The 22,631-nt window shown below is 42.0% G+C and overlaps 1 protein-coding gene across 8 annotated transcripts in view; it reads right to left on the minus strand.

Annotated features, from left to right (window-relative positions):
- MCF2L2 (MCF.2 cell line derived transforming sequence-like 2) overlaps positions 1 to 22,631 on the minus strand; it is a 222,745-nt gene that overhangs the window by 162,235 nt on the left and 37,879 nt on the right. The gene's annotated exons all lie outside the window — the stretch shown is intronic.

Below are 22,631 nucleotides of genomic sequence, written 5' to 3' on the forward strand. Positions count from 1 at the left end.
TAGAGAATGACAAAACTCACCCCTCTCCACCCATAGAGCTTCTGCAGTGGAAAAGGGGCAAAAGGGATACAGATAGTCCTTGACTTATAGCCTTTCATTTAGTGATCATTCAAAGTTACAACAACACTGAAATAAGTGACTTATGACCAGTGGTGCGATTCAACTGGTGTAACAACTGGTTCGGTGAGGCACACGCGCCAAACGTGTGTGCTCTACATTTGAAAAAGCCCATTTCCAACTCAATTACTTATCTTCTACTGCAGCCCCTGGGGCAGCTGAGGCGGGATCTGCAATAAAATCGGACAGAGCTGAAAATCAGGGTCACGGTTTTCTGCAACTGTATCCGCCGAAAGAATTTATACAAAGAAACATCTTTAAAAAAAATAATAAAACGTCACAACAAATAATCGGCAACATCAGCAGAAAAGCTCAGAATCAGGAAAGGTTTTGCATGATGACAAATGCTTAAATTACAGAAAGGTAATTATTTTGGCAGAAAGAAAGCAATTTCCAGAGCCTGGGTTCGGATCGAATGTCTCAGTAAAAAAACAAAGTGATTTACATTTTAAATTAGTTTTCTCCATCTCAGCAAATTATAAGATGTGTGGACTTCAACTCCCAGAATTCTCAAGCCACCATGCCAGATGGCAATTTCTGGGAGTTGAAGTTCCACATATCTTAAATTCTCAGGTTGAGAAACACTGATTTAAATTTGTATGTTAGTTCTACAAGAACTCAGCACCCACCCTGCAATTGAAATTAATTTATTTTATGAGTATTATAAGGTGTATATTATAAGGAGCCGTGGTAGCGCAGTGGTTAGAATGCAGAATTGCAAGGCAAACTCTGCCCACTGCCAGGAGTTCGATCCTGGCCGGCTCAAGGTTGACTCAACCTTCCATCCTTCCGAGGTGGGTAAAATGAGGACCCAGATTGTTGGAGGCAAATGTGCTGACTCTGTAAACCACTTAGAGAGGGCTGTGAAGCACTGTGAAGCAGTATATAAGTCTAAGTGCTATTACTATTACAATACAGGTAGTCCTCGACTTACAATCACAACTGAGCCCAACATTTCTGTTGTTCAGTGAGACATTTGTTAAGTGAGTTTTGCCCCATTTTACGAACTTCCACGCACACAATTGTTAAGTGAATCATTGCATTTCATAAGTTAGTACGACAGTTATTAAAAGGATTTACCTACCCTTTGCACTTTGCTTGTCCAAAGGTTTCAAAAAAAGGTGACCCCATGACCCCAGGACACTGCAATGGTCATAAGTCTGGACCAGTTGCCAAGCATCTGAATTTTGACCACATGATCATGGGGCGGCTACAAAGGTCGTAAGTGTGAAAAATGGTCATGGGGTCACTTTTTTCCAGTGCCGTTGTAACTTTGAATGGTCAATAAATGAACTGTTGTAAGTGTCATGTTGTAAAGCATTCCTGGCTTGCTCTCGAGTTGCCGTAAGGAGGAGCAGGGGGGAGATAAGTTACCAAGCCCAGCTGGAGAGGAGTGTCTTCCACAGCCCGCGAAAGTGCTTAGTTGGAGAATGTGATTTATGACACACCTGGGAGGAGGGGGAAAACAGGGTCATAGTTGAACAGTAAATTACCTAGGACAGAGCCGACTACACTTGGGAAAAGTGCCGACATGTTCTAATAAATAATTGGATTTCTTTTGAAACTTGGCTCGAGGCTCATTAATTAATTAGAGCATCCCTGGGAACCCTGACGGGAAGTTGAGGGCTACTTGTATTCAATTGCTACAGCCCTGTTCTTTAGATCAAGTGTTTGTCAACCTTAGCAACTTTAAGATATCTGGACTTCATCTCCCAGAATTCCCCAGCCAGCATACAAGGTTGACAAAACACAGCTTTAGATGGTTCTGAGGAGAGTCACAGCAATGTGTAACATTGTGCTAAATTGTGCCTGGATAATTTATGACCGGTAACAGCCATCCTAAGATTTATTTCCTTGGTGGCAGGCGTGTTATATAAACACAGCAACTTGTCTTCTTTAAATCCAGATTTACAGTGTATTATATTGTGTGTATCTGGCCAATGTTGGTTTTTCATTTGGCTGTGGCAAAGCTGCCCTGAATTTACAACTCTTTATTTCTAATCTCTCGGTTAAAGGGGAGCTTTGAATGTCTGCTTGAGAACCTGAAAAAGTGCCAATGGTTTAACCTGATCTCTAAATCTCTCCTTTGCTCTCCCATTGACCTAATCCGCCAATCAGTCGTGAATGGACTCACGCTGAATTTATGCATCTGTGCCTGTGACCTGAAAGTGTAAATTCAGACCACTTCCTCCGAGCTAGGTTATAAATTTAATCCGGCAATTCTGGCATTTCGAGGAACTGCCGTTGCAGAAGCTGCTCCAGCAAGCCTGAATCATAGAATACAGGTGGTCCTCGACTTAACGACCACAATTTGAGCCTGACACTTCTGTGGTTAAGGGAGAAATCTGTTAAGTGTGTTTGTCTCCATTGTACGATTTTTCTTGGCACGTTTGTTAAGTGAATGGCTGCAGCTGTTAAGTTAGGAACACGGTTGTTAACTAAATCTGGTTTACCTACGGGGGAAATTTATCTGAAGGTCGCGAAAAGGGGACACTGTAACCGTCGTAAATATGAACCCAGCTGTCACAACATCCAAATGAAAATCACGTGACCGTGGGGATGCTGCAAGGGTCGTAAGTTTGAAACATGGTCATCAGTCACCTTTTTTACTGCGGTTGTAACTTTGAATGGTCAGTAAATGGATTGTTGTAAGTCGAGGACTTACCTGTATAGAATCATAGGGCTGGAAAGAACCTCGGAGGTCTTCTAGTCCAACCCCCTGCTTAAGGCTTAAGGGGACTTTATACCCACCCAGTGACTACATTTACTGACAAGCTTTCCGCCCATCCTGACTTGGTCTTCAGCATCTGAATCAGTGGTGGGATTCAATTTTTTTTACTACCAGTTCTGTGGGCGTGGCAGGGGAAGGATACTGCAAAATCTCCATTCCCTCCCCACCCCACTAACCTGCTTTCCAGCTCCGTTCTCCTGTGCAGGGCAACAAAAGAAAATCTAGCCAATCAGCTAGGACTCAGGAGGTGGAGAATAAATGGGGGAGGAGCCAGTCAGAAGTGGTATTTGCCGGTTCTTTGAACTACTCTAAATTTCCGCTACCGGTTCTCCAGAACTGGTCAAAACCTGCTGAATACCACCTCTGACTTGAAGGTAGAATACCACCTCTGATCTGAATCATTTAATGATTCTGGTCTCTTGACAACTATTGTCATAGCAGCATAGAAATGCTCTTCTTTACACTATGTGAATCTGTCATCCCCTTCAGGGCCTTAAGTGGGGGAAATATCTTACCCTCTATGGTAGTCCTGCTTCCTGTTTCTCCCCCCCAGCTCTTCACAGTTACAGAAAGAAGCCACAAATCAAAACAAATCATCGAAACTTCAGTTTTACAAGTCTCAGATTGCCAAAGGAGCCAAAACTATTTGCATTTTTGTGGAATATGGTTGGCAGAGGAAAGTAACAAAAGATTTAAATCAGGGGTGTCCAACCTTGTCAGCTTTAAGACTTGTGGACTGCAACTCCCAGAATTCCTCATGCTGGCTGGGGAACTCTGGGAGTTGAAGTCCACAGTCTTAAAGTTGCCAAGGTTGGACACCCCTGATTTAAAGTTCTCCAGATCAACTTGCTGATTACGAGCCATCAAGTCGTTGTGGACTCTTAGCAATTACTTAGATAGATTATTTTCCATGGAGATCAATTGATACCTAATCTAATTAAGGCAGAGTCATTCTGGATTTCATTCACATTTCTCCTCTGTCCTAGACTCAGGCATTTTTCTTGTAATGATCCTATTCCCTAACTCCCAGGTTCCCAAAGTTGTTATGCATTCCAATATGCACACCATTTTGCACTGAATGATGCATTGCAGAAGAGTTAAACCAAAGATAATAACCACTTAAGGCCCACTGGAGGTTTGAGAGCACCAGAATAACAGAGTTGGAAGGGACCTTGGAGGTCTTCTAGTCCAACCCACTGCCTAGGCAGGAAACCCTGCCACCACTTCAGACAAATGGTTATCCAACATCTTTTTAAAAACTTCCAGGGTTGGAGCATTCACAACCTCTGGGGGCAAGTTGTTCCACTGGTTAATTGTTCTGTCAAGAAATTTCTTCTTAGTTCTAAGTTGCTTCTCTCCTTGATTAGTTTCCATCCGTTGCTTCTTGTTCAACCTTCAGGTGTTTTGGAGAATAGCTGGACTCCGTCTTCTTTGTGGCAGCCCCTGAGATATTGGAACACTGCTATCATGTCTCCCCTAGTCCTTCTTTTCATCAAACTAGACATACCCAATTCCTGCAACCATTCTTCATATGTTTTAGCCTCCAGTCCCCTAATTATCTTTGTTGCTCTTCTCTGCACTCTTTCCAGAGTCTCAACATCTTTTTTATATTGTGGTGACCAAACTGGATGCAGTATCCCAAGTTTGTTCTTACCAGGGCATTATAAAATGGCACTAACCCTTCACATGATCTTGATTCTATCCCTTTGTGTACCTAGTGGGTGTTTTTACAGATGGCCATTTTGAGTTGCACTTTCCCAGAATAGTGGCCTTAATGGGCATAGCTTATCACCAAACATCCATTTGACCTTAAAAATAATAATAATAATAAGTGATGAGCTTGCTTTCTACTCTTCCTCCTCCAAGCAAGCTCCAGGGATGCTGATATACAATTCTCAGTTTCCAAAATAAAAAAATAAAAAATGCATAATGCATTTGTAAAAATAGAAACCACGACAGAGGCTCTGAATTTGCTTTCAGCCTAGATGGCTTTTCAGTTAAATGTATTTTTCCCCTACTGGAAGAAAATAAAATTGTATTGAACTCAGGTAGCAGAAGGATTCTAAGCAAGGCAGGGGACTGGTTAGTTCACGGATTTTATATATGTGTGTATGTGTGTGCATACAAAAAAAAAGGGGCAAGCTGAAGGTCACACTGCATGATTGAAGCCCCACCTCCATTTTACAAATGTATAGTGTATTTTGACTTTTTGATCCATCCTGTTCATTTCCCCAAACCAAAGGAACCTATGGCATCTTATAAACTACTATATTCACACATTTTATTCTATTTTATTGTCATTGCACTCCGTACAACAAAATTAAATACCATCTTTAGTACACATCCTGACTATGAAAATAAGCACAAATACACAGTCCTCACATTCTATACATTGAATTGAAAACCCCTGATATTGCATTAATATTGCACTATAAAGTAGAATTTAATAGAGCTACTGCCCTGGAGTGGAAGCTGTTTTTCAGCCTATTTGTCCTTGTTTTTATTATTCTGTACCATCTGCCAGATGGTAATAGTTCAAAAAAAGGGTTCCCAGGATGAGATGGATCTTTGAGAATGTTTTGAACTTTCTTAAGGCAGCAGGAGCTATAAAACTCTTCCAAAGAGGGCAGAGGGCAACCAATGATCTTCTGGGCAATTATGTTAACCCTCTGGAGTGCTTTCCTATCTGCCACGGTGCAATTGGCAAACCATACACAGGTGCAGTAAGTTAAGATACTCTCTGTGGTGCAGCGGTAGAAGGTCACCAGCAGTTTTTCATTCAGTTGTTTTTTCCCACCTAGGTTAAGAAAACGCCATTTGTCCCTTCGCATACCATGATATATCCAAAGAAATAAATCTTAAGTTTGGCTTAACATGCTGGTTTGACTCCCACAGCAAATGGAAGTCTACAGATAGTCCTCGATTTACGACTGCTTACGACCCAGTTCCAAAGTTCTGACAGCCACCTCCATAGTCACATGACCGCAATTCCAGGAGCTCGGAAACCAGCCCACAGTTAAAGCTATTTGCAGCCTCTTGAGGTCATGTGACCACATTTTGCAACAGTCTTGTTGAAAACTGATACTTACTTCCACTTTTCAGAAAAACTGGCCCAGGGTGAACCTTTAACACTCAACAAACATGGCATTTGCTTAACAAATGTTGCAAAAAAGATCATAAAAATTGAGTTTGTCACATAGGTGAAGTGCTTTATAAACATTACAGCTTAGGACCGTGATGGGCAGGTTCTATTATGGTCAAATTTTTTTTTTTTTTTTTTACGATCCTGTAGTCCCTTTGGGTTGGGGTGACTGAATGGAACTGAGAGTTTACTGGCTGTATACCCTTCCTGACGCCTATACAGAGTTCACAGCAGATAGCTTTCCTTTGTGCCCTAGGAGAGAGAAACAACTGCCACTACCTAGGACTGAACTTTCAACCTTCCAAGTGGGTGGTGAGCGTCTTCACCACTAGGCCACCACGTCACTCGGTCATAACTCAAAGTAAAGGTAAAGGTTCCCCTCACACACACATGCTAGTTGTTTCCAGCTCTAAGGTGTGGTGCTTATCTCAGTTACAAAGCTGAAGAGCCGGCACTGTCTGAAGACATCTCCATGGTCATGTGGCCGGCATGATTAAATGCCGAAGGCCGACAGAATGCTGTTACCTTCCCACCAAAGTGGTCCCTATTTTTCTACTTGCATTTTTACTTGCTTTCGAACTGCTAGATTGGCAGAAGCTGGGACAAGGGAGCTCATTCCGTTATGCGGTGCTAGGGATTCAAACCGCCGAACTGCCGACCTTTCTGATCAACAAGCTCAGCGTCTTAGCCACTGAGCCACCATGTCCTCACTCAAGGGCTACCTGTACTCAATTCTATATCAGTCACGAGGAACGCATTGTGTGAATTCAGGCCCAGGAGTGACAGGAAAGGCTGTGGAATCGCTATGGGGATTGCCTGCTTGTGGGAAAATAGTTGGTTGATTCTTCTTCCAGGCAAAGCTGAATATTATTTTCTCAAATGAAGACAGTCGGGTGACAAGGACACCTTCTCTGCAGAGCTTGGGAGTGGAAATAAGTGATAAGGAAACATGACCTACTTTGCATACAGGGACATCAGCTAATCCAGTGATGGGATTTTGCTTAAATCATAAAGCAAATCCTCTGCATGTAATAGTTTAATCTGGATCTGGGTTTCATGTACTCCCAGGACAGAGACTCCAGCCCTAACTCATCTAGCCAGAGAGACAGAGAGAGACAAAGAGACAGACTGACAGACAGAGGGAGGGAGAGAGGGAGATCTTCCTCTTCCTCTCCTTCTTCCTCCTCCTCCCCTTTCCCTCCTCCCCTTCCTCCTCCTCCTCTGTCTAGATGGAATCTTAAATTGCAGAATGAAGCCACTTTCTGGGGTTTGTTGTTGGCCAAAAATAAGTGATTACTGGTACATGTTCCTGGTAGTAGCCATCAGGACTGGTATGTCACACTGGATCAAAGGGAAAACCAAGGAATACATGTTCTAACCAGGCCCAATCTGCTTAGATTTCCAATATTAGCTAGGTGCCATCAACATTAGTTGGCTACAATTCTAAATCTGTAGAGAGTAAAGAAGATGTTCTTCACAGAGATCATGCAGGAACCGTGACCCAGACGATAGTCCAGGACTACAAGGTAACATTTGGAAGTGGATCAACAGGCGCCTCCCTAATTCGATGGCATATATGAAGAAGGAGAAGGAGCTACAGCATGATCAGACTTCAAAAATTGTGCTATGATAGCCAATTTCAATAAATTACCTTTAGCCTTTCTCTGGAGTTTTCCTGGTTTGTTTTACCTAGTGGGGCTTCTAAAACCTCAGTTAACCTAGAGAAAGGTGATTAAGATGATAAATACTGTAATCCAAAGAAAACATGGTGATCAACACGCCAGACTAGAAATCAGGCGACCGTGAGTTCTAGTCAGAAGTGGTATTCAGCCGGTTTGGACCGGTTCTGGTGGACCAGCAGCAACAATTTTGACTGGTTCGGAGAACCGGCAATTACCACCTCTGGCTGGCCCCGCCCACCTGCCCCTGCTCTTACCTCTCCTATATTTTGTTGTTTATTAGTTCAGCTGATTCGTGTGGCAGAATGGCTTGCCGCGCCTCAGCTGAGCTAAAAAACAGCACAGCTCACCAGCACTGATACAGAGGACGGTCTCTGAGCCCAGTGCATGCACGTGCAAAGCAGGTGTTTGGCACACACACACAAAGCGCGCATTAGGCGCGCCTGCACAGCTCAACAGTGTTGATACAGAGGGTGCTGTGTTTGAGCCCTGAACATGCAAAGCAAGCTCTCCAAATGGGTAGGAAAAATGTTTGAAACCCACCACTGGTTCTAGTCCCACTTTAGCAATGAAAGCCAGTTGGGTGATTTTGGGTCAATTAACAGGAGACTGTGAGTTCGGGTCCCGCCTTAGGCATGAAAACCAGCTGAGTGACTTTGAGCCAGTTATTCTTTCTCAGCCCAACTCACCTCATAGGATTATATTATAGTTGGGGAAAATAGCAAGAGAAAGGAGTATTAGATATATTCACAGACTTAAGTTATCTATAAAAAATACAAAAGGTGGGATACAAAATCCTAAAATAACTAAGTAAATGAAACATACAGAAACTATTGGCAAAAGCAGTATTTTGTGAGCTAGATTTGCATCTCTATGGTAATTGTATCTCCAGTATGATTTGTAGCAACATTGTGCATTGAGACCCCTTCATCAGTTTGTGATGGTCTCCATTCACCTATTGGTGTAGGAAAAGAGCAGGCAGAGCTGGGAGGCGGAGTTAAGTGCATCATCAGTTTAGAATTTTTGCATTCCCACAAGCACTCCAAGTCCAACCCCTCTTGAACTTCATTGGTCCTTATCAGGTGCCAATTAAGTGTTAAACTTTAGTTGACCAGATTCTTGCACATAGGCTTGAATAAATATTCTATGCTACAATCTTACAAATGGTTCTGATTCTTTGCACGTAATAATTGGCAGCCATTTTACATTCATTCATAACAATGATGATGATGATGATTTTCTCTAGTCTAAAGAAAAAAAGGACTAGAGAGGACATGATAATAGTATTCCAGTATTTGAGAGGCTGCCACAAAGAGGAGGGTGTCAATTTTTATTCCCAAAGTACCCGAGGGCAGAACAAGAAACAACAGATGGAAACGAATCAAGGAGAGAAGCAACCTGGAATTCAGGAGAAGCTTGCTAACAGTGTGAACAATTAACCCGTGGAACAGCTTTGCCTTCAGAAGTTGTGGGTGCTTCATCACTGGAGGTTTTTAAGAAGAAACTGCACGGTCACTTGTCTGAAATGGTATAGGATCTCCTGCTTGAGCAGAGGGCTGGACTAGAAGACCTCAAAGGTCCCTTCCAGCTCTATTCTGATTGATTGATGATGATAATTGGTGAGAAAATACCATGACCTTTGGGTCTAAATTCCAGATGTATGCCAGCGAAAGTGGAATCATGTCCAAGTATTGGCAGAAAGTTAGGGATTAATGATTATGAAGAGACAGTGAAAAGAAGAAATATTTCACTGAACATCAGGCCAGCCCCATGGGCCATCTCTGAGTTTGGATATCAGCAAGCACACATAAAATCAATAATGTCTATTTGCCCAATTATAAAGAGCGAGACCAGTAGGAATTCATTGTCCACCTATTGGACCTCAAAAATGTTCCAGCCTGGCTAAGTTACGATGCAAAACTCACAGGTCTAAACTTTTCAGGATTTCCGGCTTTGACCTTCTCCTCAGCAAAAGATATTGCTTTTAACTTATCCGTGCCAGCGGTTGAATTGGTTTCAGCTTAGCTCATGCATTTGTGGGAAGAAAATGGCTTCACTTTTTCCAAACCTTTCCACTTTTTCCATTACCTGAAAGGTAATTCCAGGATTACCTTTCCATAATCCTTCAGCGTCTGGGTCAATTCTCATGTGTGTCTGTCTGGGGTGAGAATTTTTGTTTTCCTTCTTTCAAACAGAAAAATCAAGAAGGAACCACTTACCAGCAATGCAATCCTAAATAACTTTTATTCATGTTTTTCCAGTGGAGTTTAATCCCTAATAAATGTTAGAACATGGTTTACATGCATTAATTCTGTGCTTTTCTTCTTCTTTTAATTGATTATTTTTATTTTATTTTTTTCAGATTTTGTTCTATTGTGCTTTATTAATTTATTTGGTTCTTTTTGTTAGTTTTTATCGTTTTTTATTTTTTTGTTTTAAATATGGTTTTTCATTCTGTAAGCTGCCTCGACTCACCATGGGTGAATAGGCGGCAACATAAAATAAATAAATAAATTTAAACAGAAATGGTCTCTTTCTTTGAAAATAGAGACTGGTTCAAAATACAAAATTCTAATAACTGTGCTCAAAATCTACATTAAACTTCTGATTTATTTAAAACATTGGAAACAGTACTCTGACTTAAATGGAATTAATTTGCTTCACAATTGTGGATTAAAAAACAAAACAAAACTAATAAGATTTTTGTTTTTTAAGTTAAAGATACTCTGTGTGAATACTGACTATATTTGAACTTTACAATGGACAAACCAATCTGTTACATTTTAATAGTTTTGACACTAATGAGGGATTTAATTTTACAACCAGTTCAGCCACAGAATAAGTACCTATAGTTATGCATTTTGATTTTCAAAGCCTTACTGGCAGGAACAAAATTTATAAATGGCATACAATTTTTTGGATGTTTAGATATTTCCAAAAGAGCACATGTAACTTGTTTTAACGTACTTGAAATAATATTTATTAGTGGTACGTTCATATGACGTGCAATTGTAAATAAAAGCAGAAAATGCAAGACAATAAAAGTCACAACCCTATATAAACTAATATCAATACTGATAGTCCTCAATTTATGACCACAATTGAACCCAAAATTTCTGTTGCTAAGCAAGATATTTGTTAAACGAGTTTTGCCCCATTTTACTGTGACTTTTCTTGTCACAATTGCTAAGTGAATTACTGTAATTAAGTTAGTAACATGTTGTTAAGTGAATCTTTTCCCCCTTTTAATAATTTTGTGTATTTCTTTTTGTTTTTTGTTTTTACTAACATGTAGTTAGTAAAAATATATATTAAAAAACCTGTTTGAACTGGTAATGCTACCATAGCCCCAACCAATTAAAGGACTGAAAGAAATAAACTGGAATAGAAAGAAATAGGCGTCATTTAAAGAATGTTTCTGATCTTTAAGTCTTGCTAGAGATGTCCTGGATAATTAATAATAATAATAATAATAATAACAACAACAACAGAAGAGAAAGAGCAATCAGGATGAAAGACAACATGTCTGGCCTTGTCCATTCAACTTGAAATCCCAAATAATTCCTAGTATGATTTGATTGCTTATTGTACCCTATGACTAACATTAAGTGTTGTACCTTATGATTCTCGACTCTTGACGAATGTATCTTTTCTTTTATGTATACTTTTATGTATTTACACCAAGACAAATTCCTTATGTGTCCAATCACATTTGGCCAATAAAGAATTCTGTTCTATTCTAGTGTATAAGACGGCTGATCCAGAGAAAACATGCTGCATAATCCCAAATCAGAGGAAAGAACACCTGGATTGGAAATTGTGAATAACGCCTGCATGTCATTTAAAATGACAATCATTGTATATATACCTTGAACAGCCAGAGTAACTAAAACCAGACACGTGATTTTAGAAGCTAAAATTTGATTTACATTTGATTTACTTTGGCCATGTCACATGTGCAAATTCATTGGAGAAGGCAATGATGCTAGAAGGGGCACGCAAAGAACATGCTGGCTTGATAACATCAAATCTGTTGCAAAGTTGAACATACAACAATTGAAAGAAGCTGTGCTTGCCATGGAGAGTACTTGCCTACAAAGTCACCAAGAGTAGGACACAACTAAATGTTTAAAATAACAATAACGAAGTACACAAGAAAGCAACAATGGACCTCAGATCAAATCTTGAGGAACATCTACGCATGAAATGAAGGATTGAGAACAGACTTTTCCATTTGATTGAAAAAGGGCAATGGGAAATACAGGACTGAAACAAACAAAATCTTGTATTGCTGGTGTCTAATGAATTTTTTTTTTAAAAGATAGTAACATTTTACCACAGAGAAATGCAGTAGCCCAAATACTGATGACTTCCCGTTTTCCATTAGTCACCAGCAAATCCCTGTCACCTAAGCTGACTCAGCAGAACCTGCTCAAGGAGGTCATTGAAGTGAGTCAGTGAGATGGTTGGCTGACGTGAAAGAAATATTGAGAGTGTAAGAGACTTCTATTTAGACAAAAATGAAAAAGAAAGCCTTGGATGACAACTAGAATGAACTGAAATATCCCATGAAGGTTTTGGGAGTTTTTCAATAAAGAGAATCTGGAAAAATAGCTGTCTGAGAAAACGAGATCAAGAGACATCACAGTATTACTTAAATTTCTCATGTGCCATTGAGTTAGTGTTGACTTTTGGAGTCCCCATACTGTAGATAGATTTTCTTCATGAAAGATCTGCCTCCAGTTTGATCTTTCAGATCTTCTGCTATTGAGGCAACTCTATTTGGCTACTGCTTGTCCTCTTTTCTTCCTTTCCACCTTTCCCAATATAAAGATTTCCTCAGACAACAAAGTTTTCCTATAAAGCATCAGAATACATTTCTCATGTCATGACCTGTTTGTTATCTACATCAGTGATCCCCAACCTTTTTGCGCCTGCCCGGTACCGGCATCAGCTGGGCGCCGCCATCTTTTTGATGAAAAGGTGCTCCGGTGACCTCACGGAAGCACGTTTCTCAAAAAAGATAAGCGGCAGCGCTCGTGAGCTTTTCGGGCAGAAATGGCTTTCTACCTGGAAAAGCTCACCAAGCGCTGGCGCCGCCATCTTTTTGATGAAAACGTGCTTCCGGTGAGCTCTACCCGGAAAAGCTCACCGGGCGCTGGCGCCATCTTTTTGATGGCGTGCTTCCGGTGAGCTTTCTACCGGAAAAGCTCACCGGAAGCACTTTTTCATGAAAAAGATGGCGGCGCCAGCAAGCCGCGCCCGGTAGGAGTTGTTCGCGGACGGTACCGGTCCGCGGACCGGTGGTTGGGGACCCCTGATCTACATCACAGGACTATTCAGGCTGGACTTATATATATCTACCTGCTGCTGATGTTGGAAGAGAGTTCAACAACATCAAACAGATCAAACAGATAATCAGAGTTGGAAGGGACCTTGTAGGTCATCTAGTTCAACCCCCCGCCCAAGCGGGAGACCGTACACCATTTCTGACAAATGGCAGTCCAGTCTCTTCTTGAAAGCCTCCAGTGATGAAGCTCCCACAACTTCCCAAGGCAACTTCTGTTCCATTGGTTGATTGTTCTCACTGTCAGAAAGTTTCTCCTTATTTCCAGGTTAAACCTCTCCTTGTTCCGTTTCCATCCATTGTTCTACCATCAACTGAGTTCCTTATAATTTGCTGACGATAGCCTAGATCAGGGCCGTCAAACTCGTGGCCTGCGAGCTGAATGTGTCACGCACTGGAAATGCCCCCGCCTGGTTTAGCAAAGGGGGGAAAAGTTCCAATACATCATGTAATGCTGCCGTGACACCATGAGTTTGACACCCCTGGTCTAGATCCAGAGGTGAAACCACTTATCCTTCTGGAGAGATCTCAAGGTAAAGTCTCACTCAGCTGGGCATGATTAAAGAAGCCAGAACATACACTGGTTTCAATATAATGCATCTTTAATGCTACTCTGCAGTAAATACAGAATTTGGAAGGAGAATTAGAATAAATTCATGGAGTGAAGTCTCTGAAGGTATTTATTTACATAGATTTTAAGGAATGGTGAACTATTTGAAACATCTTCTTTCTAGGATTTTCCTCAACTGGGCTAAGCTGCCATTTGTGAGATAACCTACCAAATGAATCCTCCTCTTTCTGCCAATTCTGCTTTCCATTCTTCTCACAAACTTTCTGGAAATGTTGTTCAGAGTCAAGCAGTCACAAATGCAGTTCTCAAAGTTTGTTCCTCAAATATAGGTAAAGGTTCCCTGGCTCTAGGGGGCAGTGCTCATCTCTGTTACAAAGCCGAAGAGCCAGCACTGTCCGAAGACGTCTCCGTGGTCATGTGGCCGTCATGACTAAATGCCTGAAGGCGCATGGAACGCTGTTCCCTTCCCACCAAAGGGTCCCCATTTTTCTATTTGCATTTTTACATGCTTTCGAACTGCTAGGTTGGCAGGAGCTGGGACAAGTAACGGGAGCTCACTCTGTTATGTGGTGCTAGGGATTCGAACCGCCGAACTGCCGACCTTTCTGATCGACAAGCTCAGCATCTTAGTCATTGAGCCACCACGTCACTTATCCTCAAATATGTTGGCTTGGTATTCAAGGAGTCGTAAAACCAACATCTGAGTACTAAGCTGGGAAGTTTGCACTAACAATTGTCTCTAGAATTGCTCTGTGGTGGCCCCTCAAACTCATGAGAGACGTCTCAGTTCAGCTAATGCTTGGGGTCTGGTGGTGGGATGGGGGAGTAGACAAGAGAGTGACAAGCCCAAATTTTCTATGATGGCTAAATACCAATTATCCCAGATAGTGTTCCGAAAGATAGCCACCCCAAAACAAGTAGTCCTCGACTTACAACAGTCCATTTAGTCAGTGGTCCCCAACCTTTTTTGTACCAGGAACCAGTTTCACGATTATTCATTCTTTGTGGCCCGGTACAAAATGATCCACGGACCGGTACTGGCATCAGCACGCACGACCAAGGCAAGGCAAGCCAAGCGACCGGCCAGCCAGCCATCCCCCGCTTCTCCCCGCCACCTTCAACTCCTCCTTTGTACCTTCTCACGGTCGATGGGCTTTTTGGGCTCTTTCTTAATCTCCTCCTGAGTAACGCAAGACTCCACCATCGAGACAGCTCTTCATTGAAGCCGCCCCCCCTCTTGACGAAACTAAGGCGCGAGGATTCCTTCAGCACCCAAGCGCCGCTTTCCAACCGACGACCGACAAGCTCACCCGGAAGCACTTTCTCAAGCGCCGTCGAAACAAGATGGTGGCGCCCAAGTAAAGTAGGCCCTACTTTCATTCTTTGCGGCCCGGTACAAAATGATCCACGGACCGGTACCGGTCCGGGGCCCGGTGGTTGGGGACCTCTGCATTTAGTGATCATCCACAGTTATAATGGCACTGAAAAAAGGTGACTTATGACCGTTTTTCACATTGATGACCCATGTAGCATGTCCATGGTCACATGATCGAAATTCAGATGCTGGGCAAACTGACTCATATTTATGATGGTTGCAGTGTCCCTGGATCATGTGACTGCTTTTTTGTGACCTTCTGACAAGCAAAATCAATGGGAGGAGCCAGATTTGCTTAACAATGGTGTTCGTAACTTAACAACTGCAGTAATTCACTTAACAACTGTGGCAAGAAAGGTCAGAAAATGGAGCAAAAGTTACAATTGTCTCGTTTAGCAACAGAAATTTTGGGCACAATTGTGGTCTTAAATTGTGGACTACCTGTATTAAATGCAAATAAAGAGCTAGATAAGCCTGCTAAAAAACTTACAGACACCTTTCTTGGGAGTGCAGTTTCAAAATATACAGTAAGTAGAGATGAAATAGTGTGTTTTTCCTCTTAAAATAAATCCTCAGCTGTGGAAAGGTAGTGTACCATGGAAAAGGGCCAGGTTATTTCTCCTTTCATTAATAATATAATAATTTTAGATTTTTATCTTATTTAAGGAAGATTTTTTTTCTTTTTGTGGTATTGCAACAGAAGTTTTTTAATGACAAAATACATATTTATACATTAATGTCCAAAGGCAACATTTTAAATATGCCCGCCCTCTTTTGTTTTTTAAAATGCTGACTGATCTCTGACATGCCATATTTATTTATAATTTAGATTGTGTGATTATGATGGATATTTTTATTTGTGTGGGATTTAGCCTTCTAAACCCTTTCATCTTTTGTGGGAATGAAGCAAAATGAGAGGAAGTTTCAGACAAAGGCACTGAAGCCTGAGGAAAGGACTGGAGGGAGATTGAATTTTTCAAACATAAAATTCTTCCTGTTTTTTTGTCTAGCATAAAAAGACACGAATAAAGCTCCTTTTATTGCTGATTACATTACAATATTTATTTGTCTTAAATACAAAAGAAATGCTTGTCTGAAGTCTTTAACCACAATCTCTAACGATTATTTTGTTCAATATCAGACTATTCATTTTCAATATTTCTCTCCCTTAAGACACTCGATTAAATTATTCATCTGCACAGACTGATCTGTAGCTAAATAATACTGCAAGAAATCATATGTTTTGCCATGGCTCAGCTGGTTGACCTCTGCCTGCAATTTCTGTCTTATTGTCTTGGGATATCCAGGCTCTCATGAAGGATGGCATTTCTTGCATCTGGGTCTCCTCCGGCCGTAAGCCAGCTGCTGTAGGTGTAAAGGTGGCTGCAGGCACAGGTCTGGCTCCCCTGGAGACTTGGTCTGCAGGTGGCGCCATCAAGATCTCCTGAGGCGACTCAGAAAAATTGTGAGAGGTCTCAGCCCTGATTTGGAGGTTACCCCGCAAATCGTGGGTACTTGAACCCCCAGGAGACCAGGCCGACATATACTGCCTATCTGTCAGTTGGTCTGGCTGTCTGTCATCTTGAGGAGGCAAAGTTTGAGGGGTGGCTCTGTATTCAGCCATCCTGGAATCTCTCACTGCCCTGTCAAACTGTTTGTCTATGGCCTTTTGTCTACGCCTGGCCTGTCTATCCTCAGCCCTAAGAGGATCTCTTAGGGGCTAGAGCCCTGGCTCTAATCCTAGCTGCTGCCTCAAGACCAGCAGACTTGGGTGTCAGCCTTCCAGATCTTCTACTATTGCTTTGCATCTTTGGGCTGCCATAAGTAACAGGGGGAGGAGGGGGTAAAGTCTGGGAAGCGAGCTGGAGGTGTTACATTCTAGTGTTGTATAAAATGAGGAGGGGGGAGTATAAATTCTTGCTTAGGTTTCTATTTCTCGCTTAGCTTTCTTTTCTCTGCGCAGCTGTAAACCTTTATCAAAATATGCCAAGGTCAATGGACAGAGGCCTCATCACCACCTGAAGATGTTCACATGATCATATTCACAACTTTTAATTGGAAGAATCATTTGAACTATTGGGGGTGGGAACATTTCCATCACTTTGTATATGTGATTTGCGCGCCTAATTCCTCAGATTCAGAATTCTATGGTTGCTACCACTTCATTTTCAGTAAAAGATATCTTTTCTCTAATTTAAGGAGTCTAAGTATTTCTTTCTTGAATTTTGAATGGAGCACTACCTGACACTGGGCTTAGGGGATCCCTTTACAGCCTTCTCTTTACCCTGCTGAGGAAATGACAATTCTTGATCAGCTCCCTTGGGGGCCATCTTTGAGCCCGCCAAAAATAACTGTCACTTGACAGGGGTAGAGAAAGGGAAAAAGGAGTAAGAATAAAAATAATTTTTTTAAAAAAATTCAGCCTAAGCTGCCAGCTACAGCCACAGTAGCTGTCCACCACTTCAGGAGGCTAGTGCGACCCAAAGTGGTGAGCTCAGCCCAGCTCCGCAATTCAAAAGCTGAGTCAAGGGGGAAAAAATGGCTGCCTCTTTGAATTGCAGCAAGCCCTGATAGGGCAGAGGCTTGCGAGCCTGGCGCTGGCTGCACCGCAACTGTCAGGCAGACTTAAGCGTCTCGCAGCTGCCACGGTGCTCTGGGGACTGGATGGGGGGTCGGGATTTAATCCCAATGACCAGAACCCCCCCCCAAGAGACAATCCTGGAGACGAACTGCAAGATTGCCCCCGAACGAAATAAATGGCCGCTGCCGCCGGAAAGGGACAGAAGTGCTTAGCGGCAGCTGCAGCTTGTCCAGGGCAAGGGAAAGTGGATCAGGAGGAGGCGAGTTCAATAAGACGCCGGCTCCCACCCCAGCCCGGGCCACACAGGCTCTCAGGGTCACCTCCACTCCAGTTTTGACAGGAAACAAAACAAACAACAACAAAAAAAAAACCAGTCCACTAGCAAGGAAAGTCAAACATTAAAATAACAAACAAAAACCGCGAACCGGAAAAAAGGGGCGAAAAAATGAAAGTGCTAAACCGGCAAACCGGCTAGCTGTCAAACCTGATCTAAGCCTCTCTGCAAAAAAAAAAGCTTAATCCAGGGGGTGAATATTCTTCTACAATCCTAACTATTCAGAGCCCTTAAAGGGAGGTCTGAACACGCTGAGACCGAGTGAAGAACTGGGGACCATTACCAGGGGGTCTGTCCTCAGTTTTTTACTCGGTCTGCAGAGCTAGGAGACTAGAGACTCCTAGCTAGAGACCTAGACTAGAGACCCCAGCCTGGATTCTCCCTTCGGCTCAGCGGAGAAGTTCTGAAGTTCTCTGGCATACATGCTTCTACAGATTACAAAGAATACAGACATACTCATACTTGATCTGAAGAGATGGAAGGCCATCTGCTAACCCACACAATTGCTAAGATTGGTCGATGGTTTTGACAGTTGGCCAGACCACAAGTTTAGCCATCATTTAAAACTTGCTCTGGACAATGCTTCCTGCTTACCTATGCAAATGTAATCATTTTTTTTACTCCTTCCCCTTTAATTGGCTCTTGCTTAGCCTTAACACACACCCAGCTTGAAAAACTATCCATCAGTTCAGTAGTAAGCACTGCCGTCACAGGAACAAACCTGGAGTATTAGTGTTGGGCTCTGTAATGTATGTGGGAATGACCTTGGGAGACAGAAGGAATGGCCACAGCCGAGGCAACAGTCAGATAAGAGGCAGCTGTGTCTACAAAGAAATGCAGGCATGGTAAACATCTCAGAAGGGACCAGAGGTGATATTCAGCAGGTTCTGACCAGTTCTGGAGAACCAGTAGCGGAAATTTTGAGTAGTTCGGAGAACCGGCAAATACCACCTCTGACTGGAGATTTGACAGTATCCTTCCCCTGCCATGCCCACCAAGTCACGCCCACAGAACCAATAGTAAAAATTTTTGAATCCCACCACTGGAAGGGACCCTCCCTAGTTTCTTAGGCTGTAAAGGTGAGGGGGAAGAGATGTACCTCCAGAATTGCAAGATTCTGTTAATAAAGGTAAAGGTTCCCCTCCCACATACGTGCTAGTCGTTCCTGACTCTAGGGGCCGGTGTTCATCTCCGTTACAAAGCCGAAGAGCCAGTGCTATCCAAAAAACGTCTCCATGGTCATATGGCCAGCATGACTAAATGCCCGAAGGCGCATGGAACACTGTTACCTTCCCACCAAGTCCCTATTTTTCTCCTTGCATTTTTACAGGCTTTCAAACTGCTAGGTTGGCAGAAGCTGGGACAAGTAACGGGAGCTCACTCCGTTATGCGGCGCTGGGGATTCGAACCACCAAACTGCCAATCTGAAAGATCGACAAGCACAGCATCTTAGCCACTGAGCCACTGCATCCCCTTGATTCTGTTAATATAACTTTATAATAAAGATAGAGCTAGTATTCTTGGGTGTGCTTCTTAAAGAGACTATCTTGAAGGGCTGACAGATCCTTTTCCTCTACATCAGACTGTCAAACACCCAGCCCACGGGTCTGATGTGTCATGCGCTAGCCACTCCCACACCCGGTTTAGTGCAGGTCATGTGACGATGAGGTGAGTTTGACACCCCTGCTCTACATAAACCAAAAATAATTCCCGTTCCAAGTATCCTTCTCAAAGTATCTCTTTAACACAATTTATTACAAAGAAAGGGAATCCATTATAGGAATCCCAGTTACTGAACTGTTTATCATTTGCAACCAACACATTGGAGTGCAGCCTCTATTATTTTCCATTTTTCTGCTTTTCTATAAATCAGAGAGTCTCTCCACTGATAATAAACAGTTTGCAGGTGGCTGTTTACAAAATCCTTATCAGACTACGAACTGAAAGCAGACCCACTGGAACACCATCTCCCTAGAGATACCGATCAGTGGTGGTATTCAATTTTTTTTACTACCGGTTCTGTGGGCATGGCTTGGTGGGCATGGTGTGGCATGGCAGTGGAAGGATATACTGCAAAATCTCCATTTCCACCCAACCCCAGGGGAAGGATACTGTAAAATCCCCATTCCCTCCCCACCCCACTAACCTGCTTTCCAGCTCCGTTCTCCTGTGCAGGGCAACCAGATAAGACCCAGCCTATCAGCTGGGACTCGGGAGGCAGAGAATAGATGGGGGTGGGGCCAGTCAGAGGTGGTACTTGCCAGTTCTCTGAATTACTCAAAATTGCCACTACCGGTTCTCCAGAACTGATCAGAACTGGCTAACTATCACCTTTGATACCAATGGTATTGTGGGAACTGTTACAACAAAACATATTTTATTCTTCATACTGTTTCCATCTTCCCTTAAAATATCAATAGAATCCACAATGGATTGAAAATCAGCGTCTCCACTAGATAATTGATAGTCAAGCTGAAACTAAGTTAATCAAGTAAAAATAGCAAACGGGGGGGATTGTTTACTCAAACTTCCTCAAACATCCAAATAAGTTACCCAGGCCAAACCCACATATCAAAGGAGATTGTTAGTAAACATAGTTAGATTGGTCTCCCTGCAGAACTGCATGTTCACAAGAATAAACGTCATAGATGATATGTACCTACATACACATACATGCCTCTCAAGTGTCACCCTAAAATCAGCAATACATGCACTTCCACACCCAGGACAACTATAAAACTATGTTGCTGTACCCCATTTCTCTGCAGTTGCACCCAAAGCACCCTTTGCTTGGGGAATATATATTTCTCCTTTCCTCACAGCTTTCTACATTTCATTTTTATTTATTTTCATGCAACTTTCCGGCTCAAGTTGAAACCCCAAATTATTCTTCTGACCATATCCTCTCACTTGGGCATTCCAAAGGCCTTCAAAACCTGGTTTATTTTTTTGGTTAATGTTTATAATAACATTATAAGTTTATAATAATAGAATTCTGAAAGCCTGTTCAAGTTCTTGTCTGTCCCATCATATATTATTTTGAGTTTCTTTCTCCTGTTCCCTTCGATTTCTGGCCTGTGTTATCTTTACTCAAAAAAATCTCCTTAACGGTTCTTTCAAGGTCAGTTCTAAATCCCTCAACATGGATCTTTTCAAATTTTCACCTTCTCTTCCATCAGTCATTTTTTTCTCAAGGCTGATAGAATAATAGCGTTGGAAGGGACCTTGTAGTCCAATCTCCTTCTCACACAGGACACATTATACCATTTCTGACCTATGGTTGTCCAGTCTCTTCTTAAAAGCCTCCAGTCATTCACAATTTCTGAAGGCAAGTTGTTCCATCGGTTGATTGTTCTGTCAAGAAAGTTCATCTTAGTTCTAGGTTGCTTCACTCCTTGGTTAGTTTCCATCCATTGCTTCTTGTTCTGTCTTCAGGTGCTTGGAGAATAGATTGACTCCCTCTTGCTTGTGGCAGCCCTTCAAATATTGGAACACTGCTATCATGTCACCCCTAGTGCTTCTTTTCATTAAACTAGGCATACCCAGTTCCTGCAACCATTCTTCATATGTTTTAATTTCCAGTCCCTAATCATCTTTGTTGCTCTTCTCTGCACTCTTTCTGGAGTTTCAACCTATTTTTTATATCGTGGCAACCAAAGTTGGATGCAGTCTTCCACGTTTGGTCTTACCAAGGCATTATAAAATGATATTAACCGTTCACATGATCTTGTCCCATCCTATATTATTTTGAGTTTCTTTCTCATGGCTCCCTTTGATTTTTGGCCTGCATAATCTCTCCTCCAAATCTAACAGTTCTTTCATATCTTCCTCGAGATCAGTTCTAAATCCCTCTACACTGATCTTTTCACATTCTTCAGCTATGGCATCTTCTCTTCCATCAGTCATTTCTTCTCAAGGTTAACCCTACCCAACACTCTTCTTAGGGCTTAGTTCCCAGTCACCAATGATGTTCATTTTCCTTCTCAGAATGCCTCATGTTTCTCTGAATTCTCTTCAAAAATCATCCTCAGAACCAGATATGGGACTTGAGGTATTTTTATTTATTTTTTTTTTATTTATTCGATTTGTCTATTGCTTAGATAATAGGTATAAGTATAAACATAGTTATGAATACATGAAATGGATACATATAAGAAAAATAAAGAAGAAACAATAGGACAGGGATGGTAGGCACGTAGGTACACTTATGCATGCCCCCTACAGACCTCTTAGGAAAGGGGTGACGTCAATAGTAGACAGTCTAAGGTTAAAGTTTTTGGGGTTTGGGGAAGAAACCACAGAGTCAGGTAGAGTATGCCAGACATTGACCACTCTGTTGCTGAAGTCGTATTTCCTGCAATCAAGTTTGGAGCGGTTTACATTGAGTTTGTATCTATTGTATGCTCTTGTATTGTTATGGTTGAAGCTGAAGTATTCATCAACAGGTAGGACATTGTAATGTATGATTTTATATACTATACTTAGATTGGACCGAAGGCTGTGTAGTTCTAGGTTTTCTAGGTCTAGAATTTCAAATCTGGTGGCATAAGGTATTCTGCAACGAGTAGAGGAGTGGAGAACTCTTCTTGTGAATATTTCTGGACTTTCTCAACTGTGTTAATATCAGATACGTAATGTGGGTTCCAAACTGATGAGCTGTATTCGAGTATTGGTCTAGCAAATGTTTTGTATGCTCTAGTTATTAGTGTAATATTACCAGAGAAAAAGCTACGTAAGATTAGGTTAACAACTCT

This window comes from Notechis scutatus, chromosome 4, assembly GCF_049901735.1.
Source record: "Notechis scutatus isolate UNSWTSFEM ecotype Mainland chromosome 4, rNotScu1.2, whole genome shotgun sequence".
Classification (NCBI taxonomy): domain Eukaryota; kingdom Metazoa; phylum Chordata; class Lepidosauria; order Squamata; family Elapidae; genus Notechis; species Notechis scutatus.